The sequence below is a fragment of the Ochotona curzoniae genome, unplaced genomic scaffold (assembly GCF_017591425.1).
Source record: "Ochotona curzoniae isolate NIBS_2020 unplaced genomic scaffold, NIBS_Ocur_1.0 scaffold_2453, whole genome shotgun sequence".
NCBI classification, from domain to species: Eukaryota; Metazoa; Chordata; class Mammalia; order Lagomorpha; family Ochotonidae; genus Ochotona; species Ochotona curzoniae.
Genome location: NW_024467094.1, coordinates 26,698,621 through 26,718,769, shown reverse-complemented (window position 1 = coordinate 26,718,769; position 20,149 = coordinate 26,698,621).

Here is a 20,149-nt window from a genome sequence, read left to right as displayed (position 1 = left end):
CCAATAGTTATAAATTTACAGAGTCTCAGCACTGGCTAGGCCAGAAGGCATGCCCAAGGGGTCAGGCAAGAAGATTCTGACATTTTGCTTTAAATGTACTGCTACATCCAAGGTTCTTTCTTGTTCCTGTTCTGCCACTTTTCCTTCTTTGTCATATTCTATTTACTGGTCTTAGGAAGAAACAAGGAAAGAAAGACTAAGGCAGATTGGTGTGAACAGGGGACCCCTCTTGATCAGAACACTTAACAGTTGAATTCCATTTGCCTGTTCTCCTCTCTGCCCTGGATGCAGTTGGATAATTCTTGCTGCTATGGTTTAGATGTGTTAATCCCTCAAGAGTTTATTTATTATGGTGTACATATGATGTAGTTGTTAAAATGCCACCTGCAACAGTTGCATCCCATTTTGGAGTTACTAGATTTGAGTCTGTGCTCTTAATTCTAGCATCTCATTAACACATGCTTGGGGAGACCACAGGGGATAGCTTAAGTGGTTGGGCCCCTACCAATGAGAGCGCTAGATTGCGTTCTCAGATGCTGTCTTTGGCCTGACGTACCTATGCCAGTGATGGTGGGCACTTGGTTAGTATGCCAACAGATGGAAGATTTCTGTTTCTCATTTCACTCTCAACTAATGTAAGGAATCTATGACTTGAAATAGAGTCCTCAATATGATGATGATGTTAGTAGGTGATGAAGCCCGTAAGAGGAGGGACTCAGTGGCAGGTCACCATGTCTTAGGGAGTATGGTTTTCGGAAAGCTTTAAGGTAGTTCTCATGGCACTTTAGGTTAGTTCTTCGGAGGAGGTTGTTACCAAAAGAGGGAACACGCCCCCTCCCTTGTTTTGGGTCTCTGTCTCACATGTGATCTCTCTTGCATCATTTCCTACCATTGTGACCCCATCTGTGGTGAGGTTCTTGCCAAGGCCAGCAACACGTTCTTGAACCTCTTTACAAAGTACTCAGCCTCAGCTATTTCATTATGGTAATGGAAAATGGACAGTGCTCCTGCCATTGAGGGAGATGACACCTATTATTGTAAAATGTATGGACTTCAGAATTAGTAGTACAATATTTTGGGACCCTGCACAGGTGAATTTTGCTTCAAATCATTTTCCAAGAAGATTGAATGGGCAGAAGCCTGTTTATTATAACGCACAGCCTACTTTATAAACTGTCAGTGTGCTACCCACTCTGTCAATCTCGCTAACACATTCAACCCTTGCGTTATGGTGACCTCTTCTTTGCTTACTCAGGGAAAAACTGAATTATTATAATAGTTGGGCAAAATGACCTTCATGACTGACTCAATTAAAAGATGATCCTTAGCCTTGTCTCCTGAAGTGCTGACGAACAGTGTCGGGTGATTTTGAGGGGTTTATTGAGAATGCCGTTCTCAGGCCCTGGCCAACCTACAGAATCGAAATGTGCATTTTAATAAGAGCTACAAGTGATTCACACGCACTTAAGGCATGAAAAGTGCTAGTCTGAAGCATCTTGGATGTGTGCTTAATCATTTGGAGAACTTAAAAAATGAGTTTTCAGACCATGTCCTGGTCTGGAAGATTTCTGCTGTTTTGAATTTTTTCCCACTGCTCAATCATCAATGTTTTCCAGTGTTTGGAAACAATTTCAGTTGTCACAACTGAATCGCAGACACTATTGGTATGTAGCAGGGAGAGCCCAGGGCTGATGATAAACTATGTTTAGTGCACAGGACTGGTGCTCAAAAATTATCCTGTCCAAAAGTCAACAATCCCCAAATAGAGCAATTCTGCTCTCAAATTTCTCAGGGCAAGACACAGCCATCATTGTTTTCCTGAGGCTAAGAATTCCATACAGGTAGCTTTTGACTGTGTAGGTTCCCAGGCCCTTCCATAAATGGTTCTGAATCAGTGGGCCCAGGACAGAGTTAGACTTCACAACTTTTATGCGTAGACCTAGGAAATTTAGAAACACTAACTCTGGGCAGGGAGGGTAGGTGCCAGGCTGTGAGTTTAATTGGGAAGTCCATCCCTAATGATGTGCTAATGTTGGAATGTAACTGGGGACCTGCTATGTTCCTGAGTGTCTTTTGGGCAAGAATGGAGACGCTATAATTTTTATCACTTGGACTTCATAAATTACCACAGACTCATGTCAAAAATGAACTCAGACACATGTGGCACATATCAGAGACAAAAGTGATATTGTGCCTAAATGTTCACAACATTTAGCTCAAGGCTTTCCAAGATACTCAAATCACCTGCCTAATTCACTTCAATCCATCCTGGTTTCTGCACTTGCCAGTAGGCAATGGTTTGCTCAGCCCTGCATGGTCTGCCGCCTTCCAAAACCAACTAACACACTTACCAGTGGATGGAGCTAACAGTCCATCCTGCCCAACACCCAGGCCTGGACCATGTGCTTATCAGGAGTTATGACCCACTAGGGGAATTTCCCAGGTTCCCCTGCTCGGGCCACTCCCAGACCAAGATCTCACACATGCCAGTGGGTGCTTGATCCTTACCCAACATGGCCATTCCCATCCGCCCTGGGTTTTGTATGAGCTGGTGCAGCCTGTCCTACCCCATACCATGTTGTTGGATGCTCATGTGGGTGCTACAGCCTGGACCTGTCCTGCTTGTTCCCAGCCTCAGTACTGGGTGAGCATTGGTGAGTTCCATGGTCATGCCTAAATCAGCTTATCACCATCCCAACTCTCAAGGCAACCAGCCCGACTTGTAGTCCCATAGAGTTGGGCCCACATGTTCCCCACAAAATCCACCCCCATACCTGATTCTTGCATTCTGGTTGGTGTCATGGCCCAGTCTAATATGACCCATCCCCTGATCCAATACTGTCAGGTACTGGCATCTAGCCCTGCCAGACAGGCCCTCTACTATAGCTTATGTGCGCGTTGGTGTGTGATGGTCAGTCATGTTCCATGCTAATAAGCCCAACCAAGGACTTCCATGTGGGCTGGTGCAGGAGTCTGACCAATAAACATCTTCAGGTCTCTCCCCTCCAAACCACCAGGTCTTAGTCCTCTTGCTTACCTGTTGTGTATCCCTCAGGATTCATTCCTCATTTATATGTATGGTGTCCTTAACCATGGATGTCCCTAGATAGTAATTCCATACTTCCAAGATGCCAGAACTCACTGCTGGGCAGCCAGTGGGCAGAGCCTGGCAGGGGTTGGCGCTTTGGCCACCCACAAGCCCAGGACCCTCCCCCCTGCCTAGCAGTGATGAATGGGGGGCTAGGATACTCAGCAGAAAGCCTGGGCAGCCACAGCCATATGGCTGGGGGATCCAGACACCCATGCCACTGCTCAGACTTACCTGGACTCCAGGTTGAGACATCTTATAGGATTGCTACACTTACTTCCTGTGATTTTGTGCAGTTTCTAATTTAAGATTCACCAGTTTTCCATTTCTGAGAAAATTGAAGGTTAGAGTGGCCAGTGATAGTTGTGTAAACTACCACCTTTGCACACCAGAATCTGGACTATGGGAAGGTGTTAGTTGTTGATAGAAAAGCAAATCAAAGGGCACTTTCTATACTAGAACTTCTAGAACTTTGATGCTGTTTATATTCTAATGAGCATTCACTCCATCGATTCTCTTATGTTCAGGTTAATCTAGATTAGAAATAGAAATGAATGATTATTGGACTTTCTGATGCCTAGTGATGTTCTTTGGAACATGTCCTTGACTTTTCAATAATGATGAGTAGGAACCAGCATGGTCTTTGGGCACAGGAACTTCACTGCTTGTCTTGAGGACATCCTCAAACATATTTTGGACTTGGATTGACTGGGCTGCTGTCAGGGAAGTTATGAATGGTTCATGACAGCAGTGATCCTGATAAATCAATTTTCTGAGGCTCAGATGATAAATCTCTGGCCATATCTGTCTAGTCAAGGCAATAACGGTTCAGGAAACTTGCTTTCTCCAAGTATAAGTCCTATCTTCCCACGCACCTATACTCTTAGTTCATCTTCTATATTTCAGATTCCATAAGGGAACTCCATAAAAAGAGTAAATGTTCTGGGAGTTAAAAACCCTATTCATTTGTGCTTGTGCTTGAACCAAACCAAAGCCAACTGATTCAGCGTCCAAACTGATGTCTGTAAATTCCATTGTGGGGTAGATATCATGGAAGTCACCTCCTGGTATTAGCTCCTTCTGGGGGTGCCACTGTGGAAGAGACATCTCGTGGCAATTTGCATGTGGGGACTGACGGGGATGGGTAATGGGTAAGGATATTAAGGCCTGGGGCATTGTGGCCTGACATGGGCTTGCTCCTCACCTGCATCACAGTTTGACTGGCTCCTCTGTTCGTTTCTAATTCCACCTCCTTCCCTTTGCAGGTGCTGATCTTTAGTCAACAGTAGATCCCAAATGCATGTCAGCATTAGCTTCAAGGAGTCTTGCCTGTGATAAACTGGGCTAAACTGCTACAGGAAGATGTTTAGCTCAGGGTTTACTTTTAGAGAAAGCTGATTCTGGCACTGATGCTCACTTGCCAAGGTGGTGATGATCCGTTCTGGTGAACCAGGCTGTTTTATAAGGTGAGATATTTTCTTACTATGACAGTGTTCAATGGGAATATTTCCTTGGGTACCCAAGGCAAACCCAGACACCCTTCCTTGGTTACCAATGGGCAAAGTTGGTTTTCTCAATTATTCTTCCAGTTTTAAAAATATTCTAGAATCAAGCTGGTATGTGTTGAGGGTGTCATCATGGTGTTCTTCTATGTTTGGTCCTTTATCTGTTCTTTGAATTTCTCTGTTTCCTTTTTCTTTTGCAAGTTGTGTGTCATTTTAATTTGCAATTTCAACATGGGATAAGGAATTTTCAAGTAAATCTGGGTTTAGTGAGACAAATTAAAATCCAATTAAAGACATAGCAAATGGTGAAGTGTCTAGGAGAGGTTGTTGGAGCTTGGGGTGGGATTGGTTTGAGATAACAAAACAGCTGAAAATTACCCATGGGGGATGAACTCCACTGTGAAGGCTTAGAAGGTAAAGCTGAAAATAGGGGGTAATTGCAGATGAGAGTCTGTGACCTGCTCGATAGAGAAGATGTGAAGAACAGGTTGCAAGGGAAATGTGTTTCATTAAAAAACAGCTTAACCTCTCCAAGAAGCCTGGATTGGAAAAAAAAAAAAAAGACAACTGTAAAGCTGCTATACAACCTCATGTGAGGCATATGAGAGACTGTGAAAGTGAATCTGCTTGTTTGTATATTCTTCTAAAAATTTATTCATGTATCTGAAAGGCCAAGTTGAAGGGGGAAGGTGTTGGCAGGGAGAGACTGAGAGATAGAGACAAACAGAGACATATATTTTGTCTGCTGATTCTCTCCTCGAATGAACTCAACAGCAAGAGCTGGGCTGGTCTGAAGCCAGGAGCTTCTTCTGGGTCTCCCATGTAGGTATGAGGGCCTATGGACTTGGGCCTCTATTCACTGCCTTTTTGGGCATGGACCAGTTGGTACTTGAACCAGCGCCTATATGGGACCAGTGCCATAGACAGTTGCTTTACCTGCTATGTCATGGTGTCAGTCTCTTGTTTGTATATTCCTGCAGAGATGCTTAGTTGAATTACAGTCAGGGTGGCAACACTGCTTGGCACCCTCACCTGCTGCACATGCTGTGCTAGGGCCTGGGGATGCAGACACAAAGGACAAAAGCACAGATCCTGCCCTTACGTGCTTGCAGGCAGGTGGGAGAGATGGCTGGGAGTATGCATGGAGATGCTGTCTGCATCAGTTGCTCTTAAACCACAGTACCATGGATTGGATAGCTGCTAAACAGCAGACATGTATTTCTTGCAATTTGGGAGGCTAGAAATCTGAGATGAGAGCACCAGCACCGTCAGGGTCCAATGACGGGCCTACTCTGCTTGGTTGCTGAGGGCTGCCTTCTTGTTATATCTTGCTATGGTGGGGAACAGGGAATGAGAAGTACAAACAAGCAGCAAGCGCTTCTGACAGAGATACTAATGTCATTCATAAAGGCTCCAATATTAGGCCCTCCTCACTCTTCAAAGGTCCCACCTCCTAGTCTGATCATGCTGGGGTCTAGGATTCCAATATACACATTTGTGTGACTAGAGGCACAACCAATGTAGAAGATGTCTCCATCCCCCTTGTTCCCAAAGGGTTGAGACAGGAGTGGTTCAGGCTGTATTCTCTCATATGAGCGGGTGGTCCTAGGCTTAACTGGTGGGAGAAGTTGTTGCAGGTTTCAGAGGAGATTTGAGGAGAGAGGGAATAAGATTGAGAAACTGGACCAGGACCAGGGTAGATGACAGAGGCCTCTACCCTGGACACCAACATTAAAGGCACACCCTAAATGTTGACATTTTGTTCATTTTTATGGTATGCGTTAATTTTTGATTTGAAAAAAAATTAGATCAAAATATTATCAGCAATGGTTTTTGGAGTGTAGCAGGAGCTGCCAGCATCAAGCTTAGCTAATAAATACCTCCTTACATCCTAAAAAAATTAGTTACTGAGTTTTTGCCATCTTCCTTATGGAGAAGATAGAGGGCATTAGCTTCCTGGTTGGCCGCACACCATTGATTTCAAAGATAATCAAAATAGTTTTGAAACAAAGACCAATACAGGGAACATGAAGATGACAGAATACCAAATTTCAGACACCCGTGTGGTGTGAGCTGAACGGAGTGTGACATCATACGGACCCCAAAAGGCTCAGCAGCTGCAGAGAGCAGCCCTCTTGAAGGACAGCCTTAGATGGAGAATATGAAAAAGCTCTTCCCTCTGCTGCTTTGCTTTCCAAAGGGCTGCAATGCTCTGGGCTAGTCCAGGTCAAACCTGGGGGCTAGCAGCTACATGGATTTCCCATGTGGGTGGCAGGAGCCTAAGCACTTGGCCATTTTCTGCTGCTTCCCAGGGAGCTGGATCAGAAATGGAGCAGCTAAGACTTGAACTTGTGCTCATGTGGGATGTCAACTTTGCAGGTGAAAGCTTGACATGTTGTACCTCGATGTTGGTCCTCGTAGTAGTCATTTTAACACAGAATAGGCATTCAGTGTCCCTTGAATGAAAGAATGACTACAGTAAACTATGGTTAGACCTGCTGGGACCCAGGGAGAGATTTTGAAAAGGTCTTACTAACTGTAAAAACCTCAGATCTCCCAGGCACAAATGTGCAAAAAAATGCTCTTGTACTTAAAAAGCAATTGTGATTAAAAAAAGAAAGACCATGTCATGTAAGGCTAACCATTTTAGCCATTTAAAAATGATTCAGTAATCACCATCACCAGTGCAACCATTGCCACCACCCGTTTCCAGAAAACTTTCGTCTTCTCCGATGGAAACTCATTAAACACTAGCTCTCCGTCCCATCTTCCCCTCAGCAATGGCAATTGCCATTCTACTTTCTTTCTCTGTGAAGAGGACTCTGGAGAATGAATCACATAAACGTTGAGTGAGTGAAATCACATAAACCTTGGCATTTTGTGACAGACTTAGCATACTATCCTCGGGATACTATGGCATTTTGTAATGTACTTACTTATCATAGTTTCCTCGGGATTTGTCCAAATAGCAGTATGTGCTATATATACCTTCCTTTGAAAGGCTTTCCATGTTTGAAACACATGGGTATATGCTTATATGGTTTTTATGTAAATGTGTTTATATACCTGTCCTAGGACACTGGGTTGTTTCCACCTTGCAGCCACTGTATGTTAATGCTGCTCTGAACACACTTTACCACTTCTTGTTGACAGAAAAGGAATGAGGTTTCTGCAGGGCCATATATATGTTGATTATGGGTCATGGTAAAATTTTTACTTAAAATGCATAGTGACTAACAGGGAGGGAGGGAAGGAGGGAAGGAAGAAGGGAGGGAGGGAAGGATGGAGGGAGGGAGAGAGATTCAGAGATTGAGAAGCTTCCATTGAGAAGCTACCGGTTAATTCCAATGCCAAGACAAAGCCAGAAGGTAGAAGTTCAATCTGAGTTTCCCACCTGGCAGTTGCCCAAGTACTTGGGCTATGATCTACCACCTTTCAGGGTGGAAATAGCATGAGGGTATAAGCAGGGCCAGGACTCAGATGCAGGCGTTCCAATAAGGGGTGCAGGTGAACTAAAAGGCAACTTACCCCAGACACAAACTTACCAGCACACTCCTTTTCCATTCCATCCCATCCCATCCCATCCCATATCATCCCAATTCTAATTCTATTCTATTATAATTCTATTCTGTTTTATTCTAATTCTATTCTTTTCCTTCACTGTAGTCTGGACCTTTTTTGATGGAGCCAGTGGCTTCTTTTTAGATGCTTTTAGAACTCAGGTGTTCTAGATAACTGGGTTTAGTGGTTGTAAAAACACTTAAGACATGCCCTGTAAAAATTAAGGCATACCCTTCCTCTAAAACAAATTTGGTATGGAGAGATGGAGATTAGGAAGCTTGAAGAGGCAAAAATTAGCAACTAGGTGACTGAAGCTAGGTTTGGTCAGAGAAGTGATGGCTTCTAGTTACTGTTGTTGAAAGCCTTGAGCAAGTGGGGAGCTCCTCTAAGAGAAGGGTATTTCACTAACTATAAGAAATGTGGACTTAAAGGAGACTCTGGGTCCTTGATCAATATCCTCCTGTGAATTAACAGACTTACTCAAGTTGGGTATTTTCCATACCATGACTCAATAGCTCTTACGTTGTCACTATTGAGTTTAGCCCATTCTGTCTAGGAATTCCTGAGCTGTGGAGGCAAAGGGGCTGCCAAGGAGGGAGCCCCAAGTCTCACTCATAAACACACCTGTGTCTTGTAGGGAGCTGAGCTCCAGAAAGTCCTTGAAACCCGGAGTGTTGGCTGATTTCATGGGACTGTTTCATGGCTGAGAAAAAGCCATTGCCATCCAACCAATTAAAAGTCATATACCCTCTTTAATGTGGATGATAAAACTTTAATTAAAGTGGTGATTAGAAACAGAATAATAATGACCACTAATAAAGCAGTTTATAGGGATCGATTGCTTTACAAAGAGCAGCCCATCCAGTTGCTGGCAGGCTCTGCAGGCAGCCTCAGAGCGTGGGCTCCAGGCAGGGCAGAAGGATTAGGGGAAGGGTTTACTGGAATAGAGAGATAACATAAAAGGCAATTTATAATGTGTGACTCCAAGCGGTGCGCTAGGGAGAATGGAAAGCTGTGCTGCGGATGGAATTTGTTGTACCTTTGCATTATGAATGAGCTTTACAAGATTGCAGGCTATAGCACAGATTTGATTTCTCATGTATAAATGAATGTTATCGGCATTGTTTTTCTTTGTGTTGTGGCCCATGTATCTCAGCAGAAAGAGAGGCAGGACCAAAACAACCACATGTGAGAAAACTTTGAGCAATTGACAGTGATACCCAGACTGGTCACAGTCAGGGCCAGAGTAGCAGTACTACTACTAGGGGTAGTGGTAGCAATGATAAAAAAAAATACCTACTCGGGGCCATACACTTTCATAGTTCATTTTCCCGCTGATGCTTCCTCTAGAGAAATAGCATCACTCTTTACTAGATGATGTAGCAGAGTTAACCACAATAGAAAAGGAAGTTCAGGGAAAATTTGTCTGGAGGATGCTATTTTAATTTAGGATTACAAAGACAGAATGGAGAAGGAGTTTTATAAGGGAAACAATTTAAGGAAAATTTTCGTCACTTTTCCCCATGCTTCGTGACCCAATTCCTAATTCAAGGCAGTAATGGATGTTGGAAGGTATCTGAAAGTGGAGTCAGGTGGAAGTAAGGTCAGACATCGAAGGCACAGAAACTCTTATTATTAACAAAACAGAGCCAATATGTAACTCTCAGGGTTCTTGCGAAGATTTGACTGGAACGGAGTACCAGAATGCTGACCAGGTGACTAGCAGATGAAACGTTCTGGAGGCATATTGGTTTCCCAATCTGACACCTTGGTTGAGCACCAGGCTCATGTTTCAGAGCACCAGACACAGGACCAAGGCCGCTGAACTGTGGTGACTGACACTGTTATGGCTTGAGGAGATAGGGAGCAAGAGTTGAAAGAAGAGAACTGGAAGTGGAGGTGACACAGAGCCTAGAGCCAGTGGTTAACCGTGACAAACACTGATGGGAGTCCAATAATGTGAATGCTGGGAATTTAGTAGAAGGGTCACTGATCCACTTAAAGGGAAATTCCAAGGAGAAGCAGGGGTGGCCAACACATTGAGGAGCAATGGGAAGAAAGTGGAGACTTGGAACTTGAGATGGCATGTAAGGGTGACTGTTTTTTTTAATAAAGTGGAGCAGAGAAACCAGCTGATATTGAGAAGATGATGTGGAGGTCCAGCAGGATGTAGACCTTCTTTCACCTTGTTAAGATGAGTGATAGAATGGCATGGTTGCATGCTGGTGGACACATCCTCACAGGCAGAGCACCATGTGTCATGTAGAGAAAAGGTGATAATTGCTGGACTGAGTCCCTGAAGAAGCAGCGGAGGATGGAGGCAGGAGGAATCAGCTTTGAGTAAAGTCAAGAACATCAACTTGGCAAAACTGACAGGGTGGTTCCGAAAGCCTAATTGCAGAGAAGGGTTATACACAGGAGTTGGATATACAATACATACTTGGGTCTCCTTTGTAAATAATGCCAACTTTTCTTACTCCGGTCATTTCTGCCCCTATCATGTTACTTTGTTGCCTTGATTGCACTTAGCATTTTAGAGTATCTCATGGATTCATTTTTCAATTCCTAGACCTCCCTCCACTAAAATATACTCATTAGAGGCTGTGTCCCAGGTTTTGCCTGTAGTTAACACCTTGAACATAATTAGGGGCACTCTTGATACTGGTAGATAAGTGAAGAGCTTGTTTACCTTAAGATGGAATGTAAGGGTCTGTTCCTTCCTACCTGCTGTCCTGCACTCTCCATGACTTTCATGCCCCCTTTTTATTCACTGAACACAAATTTCATAAAGATTTGGACCACAACACACAAAGGCTTCGGAAGTAGTACTGCATAATCGAGTGATTTTTTAAGAGTCCCCAAGTCCTAATTAGCATGGTTCATGGCAGTGGTGCTAAATGAACTGTAATAGTCTTACCAGGTCAAAAAGCAGCTTTGTAGGGCAGCCCAAAATAGAGGATGTGCTCTTTTTGTCTTTAGCAGGGCAGTTCATGGAGTCTCCAAAGGTATATCAAGGTTTAATAGACAAATAATGTTCTTGGTAGAATTGGGCGATGAGAGAGAGGCTTGCAGGCTCTCTGGGGTGTGGCTTCCGGATATTGAAGCTTCCTTCAGGTGCACTTGGGGCCTGGATGAAGGGTTTCAATTAGAATTCAATTAGTATCAATCAAGACAAACTCCAGGGGCAGCCCATTCATCCCAAGTGCCCCTGCCCCAATATCCTCCCAACCCTCTCCAGTCTGACAGCATTTCTGGAACAAAGCTCTGCAGAACCACAATCATGGAAAGGAAATGCCTCTCAATTCCATGCAGTGTGAGCCAGGAGTCCTTAACCATCAAGGTCACGGCTGTCTGGGGACTCAGTGACCTTGGCCACCCACTTAGCCCTTTGCTGGTCCATTAAGGGTTGGGACTTGTTATGCAGTCAGTGGCACATGAAAGTGCACTTGAGTACTTTCTCACCAGGCACAGTCTCGGTGCTGGCCACCATTTGGAGCAACACATCTCATGGTAACTTGTTGCTGGTTCTCGTGGCTTCTGCCTGAGTTTTATTCAGAAGTTGTCTCTCACTGCCTCTGAGATTTAATATGTCCAGGTTTATCTTTACACAATCTTTCATGCAGAGCCATAGCTGTATCCGTGTGGATCACTGATCAATGTGTGTGGTTTTAAGACAGCGGTTGATCCACTTGCTTGAGTGAGAATTTTGCCTCAGTGGGACATGTTTTCAGGTATGCAGTTTACTTTGGGATTTTAAAAACACCTTACTTGATATGTGATTAATTCATATAGTTTACAATACAGATTTAGCAGCCTAGTGATACCCTAGTGATACTCTGCTCTACCTCCTGCCTGCCTTCCCCACCCACCCTCATCCATCCTTCTTCCTTTTCTTTTTTTTTTTTTTTTTGAATTTTTACAATGGCATACTTTCCATTTGTGAATCTCTTGGGATATTAGATAAATGTACTTAGAAGTCAGTGGTTGAACTGGGAAGCCTAAATCAAGTCTCCCTAGCAAAGAGAAGGGGACAAACCTGGCCTGGAGGAATTTCATGGCTGTGGTTTGACTTTCCCATGAAGTTGGGTCTCCTCTTGTCTCAAGACACAAACTGATGGTTAATAAGGAGAGACTTCAGGTGAGACGGGGTAGTGCTGTGGAGAAATCCTCCAAACAGCCTCACAGGGAAACTTGGCTTGGGTTTTTACAGTAGACACAATAAGGCCCTCTTTCTGGGGGAGTTTGTGAATTTCTCTTAACCCTGATGAGGAGAAGATTCTCTGTCTTCTCTGTGGTCCCGTGGGATTATGGGGAGAACATCTCGGGCCAGTACACTTGTCCTCAGTGGCAACTGGTTACCTTTCAGCAAAACAGAGGGGGCACCTGTAATACAAAGCAGAAGGTTTCTGTAGTCAGGAGGGGATGCTGTCTTCCCAGAACCTGGTAAATGATGACAGCTCTGGGCACCCCTCTGAACTGCATTTCGCTATTTCCTGACTGTAGGTGTCTCAAGCAGGTTTGTCCCTGTAGTTAATGATTTAAGTCCTCCTGCCATCCGTTTGGCTGGGGAAACCTTGGGTCTTCCATAATGCCTGCACAGTTGCAAGTACACAGAAAGACGGTAAACATTAAAAAACATATCAAACACAGCCCATTTAGGTGTGAAATCTACCCCTACTAAACGCTGTATAAAAAATAACGCTCAGTATATGAGAATTCTGGGGATTCTCTCTCCCCATCCCCCGCCCCTACAACTACCCCAATGCCAGTTAGATGACTTTAAAAAATGAATCAGCTCCTGAAAGAGATAAAAAGCAAGGTCTGGCAATTAAGGAGGAAATGTCAAACTGGGTAGGGCAGGCCCAAGGCATCCTGTGTGCGTAGCAGTGGTAATTGTCCAGGTCGCATCCCGCGGCCCGCGGCCCGGCCCAGCTGTTTGGTGGCAGGAAACAGTACTCTTGACCTTCTCGTTCTGCAGCAGTCCTTTACCTGAAGAGCAGGCAGACATAATTCACTCTGTGAACTGAGGCAGGGAGAGCAGCCTCAGGGACTGGCACTTCTTCCTTGAGGTTGTGTGTTTCCATCATGGAGCCATTACAGACTCCTTGTCCATTTACCCTGGGGCTCAGGGCTCAGGATGGCTCATGCCTTGTGCCTTGTACTTAGGCTCATAAACAAATCCTATCAACAGTATTGAGTTACGACTTAGATCTACTCCCTGTCCCACCTACTTCCAAAACACATCTTGGGCAGCTTTCAATAAACAGTAAAGTTGGCTCATGTAAGACAAAGATGAGCGTTGGTTTATTTTTTAATGTATCGATATAAAAAGGGAGATGAGAAGTGTGCACATATGTTTGTGAAACAAAGAAGTGGTAAGAGAGTGGCATCCATGTATGTTGGAGAGCCCAGAAGAGGTTTTGCAGAACCACAGGTTTATGAAGGCATGTGACTGAGACAGGGGAGTCAAGTGCAAGCAGAGGTGGTCAGAGAAATAAGAAGGAAAAGTCGGAGTTGAAAGACATGTGTGTCCCATGACACAGATGTAAAAATCCTGTGTTTGGGAAAGACCCAGTGTCGCAAAGTCAGTCACTGGTTGATTGGATGCTAAAACATCTGCCTGCAATATAGGAGAGTAAGCCAAGGACTGTGAAAGCAGATTGAAAGAATGGAATGGCAGGATCTAGAATGCTGTGCTTGGACATCAGATCGTTAGAGTAAGTTAGGCAGCCTCCAGTGCATGTGTCCAGAGCTTTGGCTTTTATTCTGCAGTCAAGAGGAATCCATGAAACATTTTGAGCCAGAAAGGGATTTTGTCAGTTGAATGTTGGAAAAAATTGGGAGCAAGGAATCTGAAGACCAGAGTCTGTATCTCCTACAAGAGCTGAAGAGGGAATGAGCTGGAGCAGGGGGGTGGAGGTGGAGAGGAGTGGGTAGGTACAAGAGCTGTCATTGCGTAGGATTTTCCCCTCAATTCTGTTTTTTTATGCATCCTCTCCACCTTAGCAAGCAGGAAGCAGGACAATAAAGAGACAAGGTGGGTATAGGAACCAACAAGAATGGGGTTCAAATTCTATCTTACTACTTACTGGTTATGATTTTAAACCGATCACTGCATTTCTTCAGAGTTTCATTCCTAAGATGAGGGCAAGATTATGGGCCTCACAAGGCTGTTTTTAAGATGAGAGAGGATTGTGAAAGATTTCCTGGCTTCCATGAACACACAGCTTCTTGGCTGTGTACTCAATCAGCTTTGACAGATCATCCCACCTGGGACAGGGTACAGTTCTCCAACCACTGGTAGCTGTGACAGTGCACTGATACTGGGGTGACTTGGGTGCCATGGTCAAGTGAGCCATTCTGCTTGGGCTTGTGTCACGGAGCTGCCATATTGGTGTTTTGTGATTCGCTATAAACCAATCACAGATGCACCAAAAACCCTTCGCGTCTGGGGCTCAGGGATTGCAGAGAAGACAGACGGTAATGCCACTGCCGTGGTGGGAATGGCCATCTGCTCCTACCAGCGTGGAGGTGGCTGCTCATGGAGAGGGGAATGAAAACAGCTGCTTTCCAGCTTGCATGCAGTGTGTCTGCAGGGAGCACAAGGTGGTGACAGTGACAATGGCGACAAGAAAAGCTTCATAAAGGGTCCCTCCTTCACCCCTTGGCCCACCACCATAAACTCTTAAAGAATTGCACGGTAACTGTTTAAAAAATGTTCTGCTTCGGGCAGGGTGGGGTGCTAGAGCTTGAGTCAGCTTTGCAGACACATCACACTCACTCCCATACTGTCTTTTTTGATCATCTGAGGATCCATCTTGGATACCAACTTTCCTCTCGGCTGTATTTCTGTAGGATGAATTCTTTCCCAGAATTAGGTTTTTCAGAACCTAATTTCAAAAGCCTTCAGGTCAGTCTTTACTCATTAAATGCCAATGGTAGGCACCCTGTGGGCTCCAGATTCTGACAAAGTTGTATGTAAATTCTTTGAGGTCATACCCTGCAAGGTTTCCACCTGGCATCCTGCAGCCAGTCCAGTGCCCATGGACCTAGATGTCCCCACTTATCTACAGGTCTTATCCCCTCCTAGACTTGGTGACACCCACCCAATAAGCTGAAACTGCCACATCAATGATGCCGTTTCTTCCGCCTTCTGCTTCCTTCTCACCTTTGGCATTCTTTTCCACCTGTTCACAGCCATCACCCTTCCAGGGCGCCTTGCCCTTGTACTCCCCTGCACCTGTCCCTTTTATTTCTCACCAAATAAACCTAACTCTCGCAGGTCACTTTTGTTCAGGGCCAACGTGTTGGTGGAGAAAATGAAAAAAAAAACTACTAGGAGATAAGTTTGTAGTAGCTGGAAGAAGTTACTCCTGAGAGAGAATACAGCTATAGTTCTTATCTCAATGAAATCTTAGATTTCTGCTCTTAGGCTTAGAAATTAGATTTTTAATGGACTATTGTTTATATTTTTAGAATAAGCATGCCACTATCATAATCCATTGAAATTGGTTTGTTCCTAACATTCAGCAGAACAATCAATTTTCTTGCCAATTGCACTCACTTAATTTTAGAGTTTCCTCTGTTTTTAGGAGATTTAAGCAATGGTCTTATTTTTACTCTTGCTTAGTAAAAAAGTCGTCTAGGGTTTCATTTTTGTAATGTGTCTCCAAGAATAGGAAACTTCTGTCTTTTTCCTTGGCAATAGTGGGATCTAAGTGCTTTTATCTATACAATTTTCTGAAAAATATCAATTCATCATCCAGTCCTTGTCCAATTAATATGTACTGACACCATCTATGAGTGAAAATGTGATGGTATTTTGGATAATTGGTCAAACAAATTTTAATTCACATGGACATTATAACAAGACAATGTAAAGAATTAAAACAAGGTGATCTAGTGAGTAGGTGGCTGTCACAGATCGGGTAGTCACTCTAAGAGATTGGCATTTGGGGCTAGAGTTGTGGTGCAGTGGGTTAAACTGCTGCCTGAGATGCCAGTATTGCATATCGGAGTGTCAGTTTGAATCCAGGCTGCTCTGCTTTTAATCCAGCTCCTTGCTAGTGTGCCTGGGAAGGCATTAAGAGGTGAATCAAGTACTTGAATCTCTGCACTCATGTGAGAGACCTAGATGGGGGTCCTAGCTCCTAACTTCAACCCAGCCCAGCTCCTGCTGTTGTGGCCATTTGGGGAGTGAACCACTGGACAGAAGCTGTCTGCTTCTGTCTTTATTCCTCACTCAATCTTAAAAAAAAAAAAAGAAGAAGAAGAAACAAAACCCAAAAAACCATTCATTTAAGTTTGATTGAAAGGCAGAGCTATGGCATAGGGTGGGTCTTCTATCTGCGGGTTCACTCTTGGAGAATTCCTATTTTTGAAAGTAGCTTTTCTGAGGTATAAATTACATATTGCCAAACCTACCCATTTCAAGTGAACAGTTACGTGAGTTTTGGTGATTTTGCAAATACTTGCAGCCATTGTGACATTTGGTTTTAAAGCATCGTCATGATCCCTTGGAAATTCTTCCTGCTCTCTTACTGCCATTCCCCGTTCCAGCCTCTTGACCACTCTTCAGATACGTGCCTCACCACTGAATATTCACATAAAGGAAGCATGTCATACGCTGTGGTTTGCACTTGACTTCTGTGCCTGGCTTCCATTATGGCTCTCTGAGGTTCACCCATGCTGTAGCCTGTATGAGTGTTTTGTTTCCTTTTCTATGAGTATCAGTTTGTAGTCCATATTTTCTTGACTCATTCACCAATTGACAGCTGTTGGGATTGCTTCCAGGTTTTGGTTATTCTAAATATTATATTACAAATCCTAATACTATTACATAAGGGGAATGAGTGACTTGGTCTGTTTGACATAGAAGATGGCTGGGGCTGTTGTGTTGGTGATGGAATGAAGGGAGTCAGCTGAGGCAGCGGGAAGGGAAGATCCTATCACAGGTGCCTAGAAAGTGGGACATTCCTTGGAGCAGGGTGAAGTAGTGGAGGTGATGGGCGAGTGAACCTGAGGTTTGGTTTGGAGGAGTGAGGAGGACGCAACGATGCAGCGGATATGCTGTGTGAAAGAGTTGGGGAACCAGGAAACTTGGTTTCTGTGTGTGCTTTTCTGGGCCCATTGTGAACTCACAGGAAAAAAAAAAACAAGGGTGAACTTTGCAGTCACAGATGATGATGATGATGAGTCATTTTTGTCTCTGTTCACCTCCTCCCCCAATTCTAGAAGGAATAATTTAAAAAAAAGTAAAAAATAGAACTTCATGGTGAAGCAAAAAAAAAAAAATGACTGCAACCTGAAGCTTGTGTGCCTCCAACAGTGCCGTCTAGACCAGAAGGAAAGCCGTGTAGTGGTCCTGCACTTTCCTCTCGGGTCCCCAGGGGGGAGCAGAACCTTGTGGAAGTCACGGCCATTGGAATGCTGGCTTCGTTTTCTTACTGTCCCTCTTAGCGCAGTCTTGCGGAGCTGTCAGTGATAATACTCATGTTACGCTACAAGGTATCTTAGGGGTGTTGATGGCTAGCCCTGCTGCAGGCTCGTGTGCTGATGAAAACCTCACGAGGAGGGTGAAGTTGAGTAAATTAGCAGGACTGAAGTGATTAGAGTTGACCCAACAGCTTTACCAGTGAGCCCTGGTTATCCTTTTGTGCTTAATTAGTAATAGGACTTAGAATCCAACTTCATGAGGTTACTAAGAGTCATGAGATCATAATGAGAAAGAAAAAGGACTTTGAAGACTTAGGTGGGAAAAATTATTTTTTAACCAAGAGTGATTAGAAGGTCATATGAAGCCTTCTCTATTACATCGAGAAAGAAGATAACCTGTTTTTTTTACAGTGATTAATTGCTCTGTTGGATAGCAGGGGCGCACTGGGGTGGCCCCCTTCCGATTACCTCTGACCCTGTGGCTCTGAGCTAACGATTACAGGTTCTGCTATGCTTGAAAACAGGACTGTCCCAGGTAGCATGTCGGGTTCCTTGTCCTGGTTGTTGCAGGGCTTTGAGGAGGGGGTCAGTTGATGCGTGCTACCCCCTCTGGGTGTCTCCACAATAAATAAATGCAAAGTGGTGTACAGGGCTGAATCATGTGATAGACAAGACCATGAGTGAAACAACTGGCAAAATCTGAATGAAGTCTATATATTTATCAGTGTTGTTAAACCAGTGATAATTTCTTCATTTGGATGAATGTATCAAGGATAGGGACCCGCTGGCTGTTGTGCTTCTTCAGCCAGGGTGGCCTTACCAATGCCAGGAAGGTCTGTAGCATGCTCGAGCTAAGCGTGCCATTGGGTATTACATCCGGAATTTCTCTGAAGAAGGACCCACATCTGTACCCTGCTTAGCTCCTCACCTCACCAACGCCTGGTGCTTCCGCCTCGCAGAATATTTCGATCTCAATCCCAGCCATGTTATGTTCAAGCATCTTAAAAACAGTCTGTGTGGTGGCTTCTAGAATCCATGCGTCTGTGCCTTTCTGTTCCATTTCATAAAAAATGGATTCCTCATCAAGTCACATTTGATTTTAGTGAAAACGCCGAGAAGTGATTCCTCATCAGTTCTGAGAAAACCTGCTCTGGCGTTTGTGGGTTGCATTTCCAAACTTTTCTCCTGATCCTCCATCCCACTGCTCCTAGCTTTAAGCCTTCTCTCGGCTCAATCTCCCCCTCCTTTGGTTCTGAATCTCAGCTTCCTTTACATATCTTGCTCGGCCACTAGTGTAAGGTGCTCTGGTGGCTCCGTTGTTGACAGGTTTCCGGAAAATGATCTTGTTGATCTGCCTGCCTGCTTACGAGTCTGCAGTTAAGAGCCCTCGTGTCTGTGGCCTCCACCTTTCTAGCAGTGGGACTGACCTTCCTGAAATAGCTTTAACTCAATTCCTGGCTTCCTTGCTAGAGTAAGAACCTTTATTGAATGGCCACTTTGGGGGCTGATGATTTGAGCCGCACATTCCTTTCTTTGAATATTCCAGGAGATGAGATCATTAGTTCAGGCTTATTAGACCAACAGTCTTCATAGTCTGCACTCTTCACTTGGTAGCCATTTTCCCTCTAGGTTAGAGACTAGTAGGCTGATCATTGGAGGAAATTCAAGTGTGGAGTCGTGGAGCTTTATTGTTTGTCAAATACAGCACCTACCCTTTGGTTTGCCTAATCCATAGAGGCCGGAAAAGCTAAATCCTCACTTTCTCCAATCTCTCCTGGAAGTGGCCCTTCCTCCTGCCCCACTGCTTCTCAAAGGGATGACAGCAGTTGATACTGTCTGTGCCTTTTTCCTTCCTGGAATGCATGGATCAAATCCCTATAGTAGAAGTGGCCAACTTGCAGTCACATGGGAAAGGCTAAGAAGATTACCAAGAAATTGGCTCTTCAGTTCTTCCATTGGTCATTTGCCCTCATACTTATTATGTAAAACAAACAAAACCTGCTTCTTTGTTTAAACTTGGGTTTTGTTTTACATTACCTACAGTCTAGTTTATTCCAAATTGGCAATTGGATATGCCTAATAAGAAAATTTACACAATCACTTGACCCAGAATGGACAGATAAATGCTTCTGCCCCAAGAGAGTCTATAAGAAGAAAACTAGGCATCTTTATTTAAACTTTAGTGGATAGTTTGAGTGTGATCAAGATGAACACTACAGGGCCCAGCGTGGTAGCTTAGTGGCTAAAGTCCTTGCCTTGCATGTGCCCAGATCCCATGTGGGCGCTGGTTCTAATCCTGGCAGTTTTGCTTCCTATCCAGCTCCCTGATTTTGGCCTGGAAAAGCAGTTGATAACAGCCCAAATCCTTGGGACCCTGCACCTGCATGGGAAACCTGGAAGAGGCTCCAGGCTCCTGGCTTCAGATGGGCGTAACTCTGGCCATTGTGGCTGCTTGGGGAGTGAATCAATGGACAGAAGATCTTCCCCTCTCTCTTCCTCTCTGTATATCTGACTTTCCAATTAAAAAAAAAATCTTTAAAGAAAAAAGATCAACACTATA